The sequence below is a fragment of the Lynx canadensis genome, chromosome C1 (genome assembly GCF_007474595.2).
Source record: "Lynx canadensis isolate LIC74 chromosome C1, mLynCan4.pri.v2, whole genome shotgun sequence".
In the NCBI taxonomy this organism is placed as follows: Eukaryota; Metazoa; Chordata; class Mammalia; order Carnivora; family Felidae; genus Lynx; species Lynx canadensis.
This window is the reverse complement of record NC_044310.1, coordinates 29,024,239-29,031,991: the sequence shown is the minus strand read 5'-3', so window position 1 is coordinate 29,031,991 and position 7,753 is coordinate 29,024,239.

Here is a 7,753-nt window from a genome sequence, read left to right as displayed (position 1 = left end):
CAAACACACATCCTCGCACACAACGTACATACATTCACACACAAGCAAAGAAAAAGGGAAGAGAGAGATTAAGAGAAGGTAGGTGAAGACAGAGTGCGTGTGCCCAGAGGGCAGTGCCTGGGGTGGGGGTGGCAGGGGGCCCAGGGCACTGAGTGGGCAGGAGACCTTCATGGCTTCCTCTCTTCCCTAGCCAGCGACCAAAGGTCAGCCCAGGCGGATCAGCCACGTGCAGTCCATCCGCCCCCAGCAGGTCATGTGAGACCAAAACCAAATCCTCATCAACATACCATTGTCCTACAGAGCCCAGCCTTGGGCTGAACTGGACCAGCCCCCTCCAGCCCAAGACTAGTCAGTGCCCCTCTAGAACCTATGGTCTCCATCTGAACGGAACCTCTGGGGCTGGGCGGGGGGGGGAGGGGGGGGAGGGTGTCTCTCAGCCCCACCTTGAGGACAAGCTTGGTGATGCTCCCCTGGATCCTATCCCTCTTTGGCACTTCCCATCCCCTTCTGAGAAATGGGAAGAAGCCAGCTTTCCATTTGCACTGAATGCCTGAGTGGGACCATGAGCAGGGGAAGAAGGACCACCTCTCTCATGTTCCCTCCAAGGGGCACATACACCACGCCATGCCACCCCTGCCCCCTGCCCATTGCCCCAAATGCTCTAAAGGGGAAACAGAGTGAAGCAGAGAGGGTTGAAGAGTTGCCCTGAAGGTCATCTTGCACGTCAGCACTAGGAGGGGCCCCAGATCCCCTTGCGCCCTGGCTCCCAGCCTGGACCACAACACAGGCTCCATTGACTCCTGGGCACCCTTTTTCCCAAGATGCACGCAAAGCTGTGGGCTTGCGGTTCCTGCCCACAGGCCCCTGGGCCCACAAGGCTCCATGTAGCCTGGCCCCACAGAACCCACCCAGGGAAAGAGGCCAGAGCTGGCTGCCTGGATGGCCGTGGGTGGACACAGCTCCCAAGGGGCTGGCAGAAGGGAGGAAGAAGGACGGGATAGATACTGCACCTACACAAGAATCTCTTAGATCTGGGCTGCAGGCCTTCATGGCCAACCTCCAGACCCTGTCCTACCCAGCCTGGAATGAAGCCAAAGATAATGGGGACCTGGCTAGGACAGATTCTCCATCAGTACCACCTTTACCCCCGCCCCCCCTTTATTCCTTCCAGAAACAGGGACCCCTTGGCCCCACCACTGAGACTAAACCTGGGGCAAAGCTGCCCTGGCCCACCCTCTGCCTCCTAGAAGGGAAGTCCAGGAGAGGAAAGATGGTGTGTCTGGGGGAGGGGGATTGGAGGAAAGCCGGGGCCAGGAAGGGGAGGGCTGTCCCAGCAGGATGACAGAGAGATGATTAAACCCACAGAGAAGATTGATAAGGGAGCTGAGCAGCTGCAGCTCTGCAAGGTGGGCTGGGGACAAATCTCATCTTGTCCTGGCAGCTTTCAGAGCACTGGGGGGCTGGGCCAGCCAGGATGAGCTCATGACCTCCACAAGCTCCCAGGGCAGGGAGGGGGGTGCGGGAGGAGGGCTGCTCCCATCTTCTTCCCCCTAAGGCCTCTGACGGTGGCTTCCAGAACCCAGCCCCCATTCCCACCACCCGAGAGCTCCTTCACCGCTCGACACCCCAGTGCACCTGGGCAGCATGCCCCTTCTCACCAGTGCCCCCTTCACCCACGGCATCTTTGCCCCGATTCTCACTCTCGTTATTATTAGATGTGATTTACAGTGGAAACGCTGAGTCAGACAAACCAAGAGTCCCCAGACAGAAGCAGTGGCAGAGAAGAGTCCAGGGGAGATGGCCGTCTCTGGACACCATCCTCAGAAGACAGTGAGTTGGGGTACTGAGAGGAGCTGGAAGTCCATTTCTGCTATTTCTCCGGTCTGCTCCAGACCCCAAAATCCTCACCTGGGTCTCCCGGGCATCCAGACCCCCTTTCCGATGCCCACCCAGCCTCTCAGCCTAATCCTGTCACAGCCTGCCTGGATCTGCCTTGGCAAGTCGGAGAGAACAGCCCAGGGATCCCGAAGTCCTAAAATCCAGGTGGTTCTACTGAGCCGTTTCCTCCAACCAGGGCTCATGGTACAGAAGGCAGCCCGATTCCCAGAGATGGAGAGAGGCAGGGAAAGTGCACTGCTGGGGTCCCAGCCCCCCACTCCGTAAGCGGCAAACACGGGCACTGTGCGTTCACGTGGGCGTCCAAAGGCACAAGAACGCGTGGGGAGCACATGCTCCCGCTCCTACCTTGCTCAGAGGAGCTCAGTGGGCAGGATGGTCTTCACTCCCTGGGTCTCTGACTCCCTGGCAGGGAGGAACTGGGCATTGTTGCCAAAAATAAACGTTCCCTCTCCCGCTCCCTGGCTCTCAGCTCCCGCTCATTAGGATGCGTGGCGTTTGGCTGCGGTCCCACACCTTGCAGCTCATTATAAATATGCAGTCGCTGCTGGCGCTACCCCAATCATCTCTGCAATCAGAGCTTTTAATTAGGTTAATTAAATTGTATCAAATCTCGCAGGGACGCAGTTCACTGATGCTGATGAGGCAGCCAAAACAGACCCCAGCTCCTCCGCTAATGAAGGCCGCTGCCTGCCTGCGCAGTGAGGGAGCCCGAGCGCATAATAAACGGGCACGTCCTCTGGGAGGAGCTGCTGCCCAGGCCCAGCTCTGGGGACCTAGCAGGGGGTCTGCATCAAGCCCACCAGGCTCCAGCTGCAACAGAGACTCCCACCCCGGGGACCATCCCCTTCACTCGAGAACTGGGGGTTCTGGGAGCCTGGGTAGGTGGGCAGCGTCAGGGCCCTGAGCACCTGCCACCTCTACACAGAAAACCTGGGCATGCCCCCAAGATCCAGACTTCATGTAGGGTTCCCTCTTTACCTCTCCTCCACAATGGCCCAAGAAGGCCAGGACTCTGTCTCCTACTAAACACACGCACACACCACACCCTGTCACTGCCCCTCTCAATTGTCTTATTAGCCAGGGAGGCCAGGCTGGGACCGGAAAGCTCACCCAGCCATTGCTGGCCTGGTCTCCATCTGCCATGGAGGCCATCTGCCCCCACTGGGGGGCAGGCGGGGAGCAGTTTATGCTACCAGCCAGTAACAGGAAGGGGTGGTCTCCCAGTCTCCATGTGCCAGATGGATCCTGCAGCTTCCCACCTACTGCTCCACCTAAAGAGCCCTCTCTGAGGGACCTGCCCCCGATCTCCAGGGATCAAATTAGCGAGAGATGTGAGGTGGTTCCCTTCCCCAGCCCCTGTCTATCCTGAGCTGACCGCCCCTGTCCCTTGGCAATCGACCGCTGGCTACTAGAGACCACAGGGCCCTGCAAAGGCTCTCCCCTGCCTTTAAGCAGGAAAGCAGATGCTGCCACCTCCAAAGGGGCTGTCCCCAACGCTCCACTTGCCTCAGCTCCAACGCCCTCCTCTTAACCCCTCCGTCCGTCCGTCACTGGTCTCTGTGGCTGAGCAGCAGAGAGAGGACAGGGGAAATTTCCAGCGCTCTCGGGACATGTTGTTTCTGCTGTAAAAGCTGGTTTTTTTGGTTTGGAAAGGTTTTTTTTCCACCTCGTAATGTAAAAACATGAAACCTGAAACCAACCCCACATTTGTCACCTCAAAAGAGAAGCCTTTGGGGTAACTCGGAGAAAGCTGTAAATGAGTCAGGCTGATTCAGGGCGGGGGGGGGTGGGGGGGGCTGCCCAGCTGCCTCCGGGGCATCACAATTTCAATTAACACTTATGATGTGAGCAAGGCCATCAGGTGACAGACAACAAGAGGAATGGAAAGGGCTTCCTTCCCACCCTTAACCCCAAACATAGCAGTCCCCACATAAGCTCCTCTTGCCTAGAAATTGCTAGGTCCTGGGGTCTGTTCTGGACCAACGTCTACAACCACCAAAGCCGGGGACACAGGACTGCACCACAGCCCCAGCACCGAGCAGTTTGCTCCCCAGATGTGAGAGGAAACGGTTACTCTCATGATGAGGGCTATCAAGTGAAGCACGCAAGACCGGACAGAGAGAACTAGGTACAAACTTGGGTTGGATAGATACAGAGGAGACAGAACACTCCAAATGCAACATTGATGGGTCTAGGAATGAGGAACACGCAGATTCCGTACAGGGAGTCTGAAGAAACAAGAGAGATTTTTTTGCTCTCCGACCAGAGCAGTGTAGGAAAGAACAAGCAGAAGCATGACCCAGCCAGCCTCTTAAGCTTCCAAACTCTCAGGGGTGGACTTGGGAAAGCCAGCTCTGCCTCTCGGGGTTTCGTAGCTTCATCTCCACTCCTCCCCTGCACTTTTTGCTGAGACAAACCCACGGAGCTGGGTGGGAGCCCCGCCAGGAGGGAGGCCCGGTGACCTGCTGGGCAAGAGAGCATGTACCCTCTGACCCCAGGAGGCAGCCGCCCGAGCCCAAGAAACCGCCAGCTCAGCCCCAATAGTATTTCAGGTCCACCCCCAATTCCTCCACTCGCCGGGGGCTTTGGGTCAAGACTCCCACCCAAGCTTCGGCCCGCCCTCTCCCAACACCCTGCGCACAAGGCTGTGAACGGATGCACAGGGAGAGCTTGAGGAGGGAGGCCGGCACCGCATACCCACTTGCCTCACTGGTTCAGGTCCCAACAGGCCCTGGCCTCACCGGCCTCCACAGGCAGGCAGAGCAAGTCTGCATCTGCTGGCTGCCTTCCCTGCTGGAGGATGTGCAGCTCTAATTGTTCACTGCCCCACAACCAGCAGCGGGGGAGAGACAGCGAACTAGACATAAACCCTCGCAACTGCTCACGGGGAGACCCCCTACCATTTCCTGGTGGAACCACCCTCTCGATGTGGTACTCAACAGGCTTCCTTGCATGGGCCTTACTAGAAACGTGAGGGGAAAAGCCCGCTCCTGCCCCTTCCTTGTTTTGGGACCACACTTACCTCAAACTGCAGGAGTAGGGGTGGAAAAAACCTTTTTTCCTAAGAGTTCTCCTCTAAGGCACTGAATTCAATAAATAGGAACTAAGCACCTACGTAGTACAGGATGCTTCCAACAGAAGCCAAGAGTGCTAAGAGAGTAGACACCAGCACCCAGAGAAGGGGCAGCAGCTCCATCTACTGGGCCCTTTCCTACCCTGTTGCCAGGAATCAGTTCCCTCTAGAGTTAGAAAAAGATTTAATCCGAGAATAAAGCTAAGGCCTGACACTCTACTGCTGGAGTCAGAAGGGCTCTAAGAGGCAGTGGAGTAGGACTCAGGCAGGATAGTTGGTTCCCTGCCCAAGAAACCTCGATGTTCCACGTCAGCTATTGTAGCGGACACTCTGGGGACCTCATTTGTACGAGACCTGAACCACACAGGTTCTGACTCAGAGCAATGCCTTCCACCTCCCTATGCTGCCCGCATTCCCCTTGGCACAGCCAGAGCAGGACGCCACCAAGAGCCCAAACCACCTCTGGGGCCTGGACGTGTGGATCCTAAGAAAACAACAGTCTCTCCCCTTCCCAAGCAATGAGCCAGGAGTCCAAGGTCCCACTGAGTGCCAAAGCATAAGGTCCTGGCCTATTTTCGGCACCCAGGAGGCTGGGGCATCTGTCTTGGGTTCATCACAAGGGGCAGGCAAGCTCTCCTTGGGCCTCAAAGACAGCCCTCAGTGTTAACAGCAATTCGGGACACCTGGTTTTATCTCCTTATAGTTCTCTATCTCTAATCTGGAACTTACGGTAGTCCAAAAGGATAGACGTTCCTGCCTACACACATGCCTCTTCAATGAAGCATTGCTGTATACCTACAGAACACGTGAGGACTTACTTAGCACCTAACCAGCGGATGTGAAACCCTGGTGGCACGTTCGTGTACCAGAGGGTATATAGGTGTGCGCATACGTGTGTGCATGAGGCCTGAGGTGTAGTACCCTGAAAGTCTATTTAAGTGAGAGCCAGGGCGCCTGGGTGGCTCAGTCAGTTAAGCATCCGACTTCGGCTCGGGTCATGATCTCACGGTCCGTGGGTTCAAACCCCACTTCAGGCTCTGTGCTGACAGCTCAGAGCCTGGAGCCTGCTTCAGATTCTGTCTCTCTGCCCCTCCCCAATTCATGCTATCTCCCAAAAATAAACAAACGTTAAAAATAAATAAGTAAATATAAAGTGAGAACTAATGAAGTGTGCGTACCTTTGTGTGAGCGTAAGCTTCAAGAGAAGGCATTAGGTATATCCCTTCCCTGCCTCCCACCTTCCTACCCAGCAGGGACAAGGGATACAAGTCCGAGTAGCAGCACCAAGCTGGTTTATCCCAGGAACAGACTCTGCCCACTCCTGTCCAACATCCACAGGATAAATCCCTTCCCTGGCTCAGGACTCAGACCTCTATGTCATAAGACCATTAACATTTACTTAGCTCACCACCTCCCCAAAAGGAAGTTCACACAGAGACTGTGAAGCATTTCCTTCCTTAAGGCAAAAGCTACTAACTTCTATTCCCTGGCCCTTCTTCCTACTTTCCAGGGCTCCCAAATCTAAATCCCACTGGGTACACCCTGAGGAAACATGCTTTCATTTTAGGCTTTATATAGGAGCCTAGCAGTCATAGAAACTTATTAAGTTTTAACAATGATTTTCGTTTTTTCTTTAAAATCCAGGCACAGCTGTTCCTCCTCCAGGGGTGACGTGTAAGCACACCTCCCAGAACTCTGCTCCTCCCACATTTGCTCCAAGCATGCTCAGTCCTGTCTTGACCAGCCTCAGCTTACCACCCCGACATAGACAGGAAGAGTGAGACTCTGGGAAGACAAAGGAGCTGCTACACATGCTCTGCAGTCCGCACCTCCAGGGCACAGGCCTGTACCAAGCCATCTACAGCCTTGGAATCAGGAGCTGGCCAGAAGTGCAGAGGGCAGGAACAGAGCCAGATCTGTCCGATATGAGCTTCATCAATAAGGAGGTGCCACCATGGGTTCCTAGTTCCAAGGGTTTCTATCTGTAGCTATAAAGCGTAAGAGAAAGAAAATTCCTCCTTGGCTACTTTATGAAGCCACTGAATATCCATAAACACAGAAGGAAGGAAGGTAAAATCAGTCTGCCCCCTAAATCAAACATGCAAGCATTAAAAATATTTATTTTAATTTCTACTATGAGCATATACTACTTTTAAAAAATTAATGATGTGTGGCACCTGATGGCTCAGTTGGTTGAGCATCCGACTTTTAATTTTTTTTTTTTTTAAAGTTTATTCATTTTTGAGAGACAGAAAGAGACAGAGTAGGAGCAGGGGAGGGGCAGAAAGAGGGAGACACAGAATCAGAAGCAGGCTCCAGGCTCCGAGCTGTTAGCACAGAGCTCGATGCAGGGCTCGAACCCATGGATCATGACCTGAGCCGAAGTCAGATGCTTAACCAACTCAGCCACCCAGGTGCCCTGAGGATCCAGCTCTTGATTTCAGCTCAGCTCATGATCCCCCGGCTCATGAGTTCGAGCCCCAAACTTGGGATTCTCTCTCTCTTCCTCTCTCTCTCCACCCCTCCCCCCCGTTTGCATGTATGCACACGCTCTCTCTCAAAATAAACTTTAAAAAATAAAAAATTAAGTGATGTAACAAAATGGAAGAATTGAAGTGAAAAAAGATGTAAAATTGTTTACTATAATTACAACTACAAAACACAAAAACGTAATTAAAAACCAGTACACACCTTTATAGAATGGAGGAAATAGGGGCACCTAGGTGGCTCTGCCAGTTGAGCATCCAACTCTTGATCTCAGCTCATGATCTCACAGTTTGC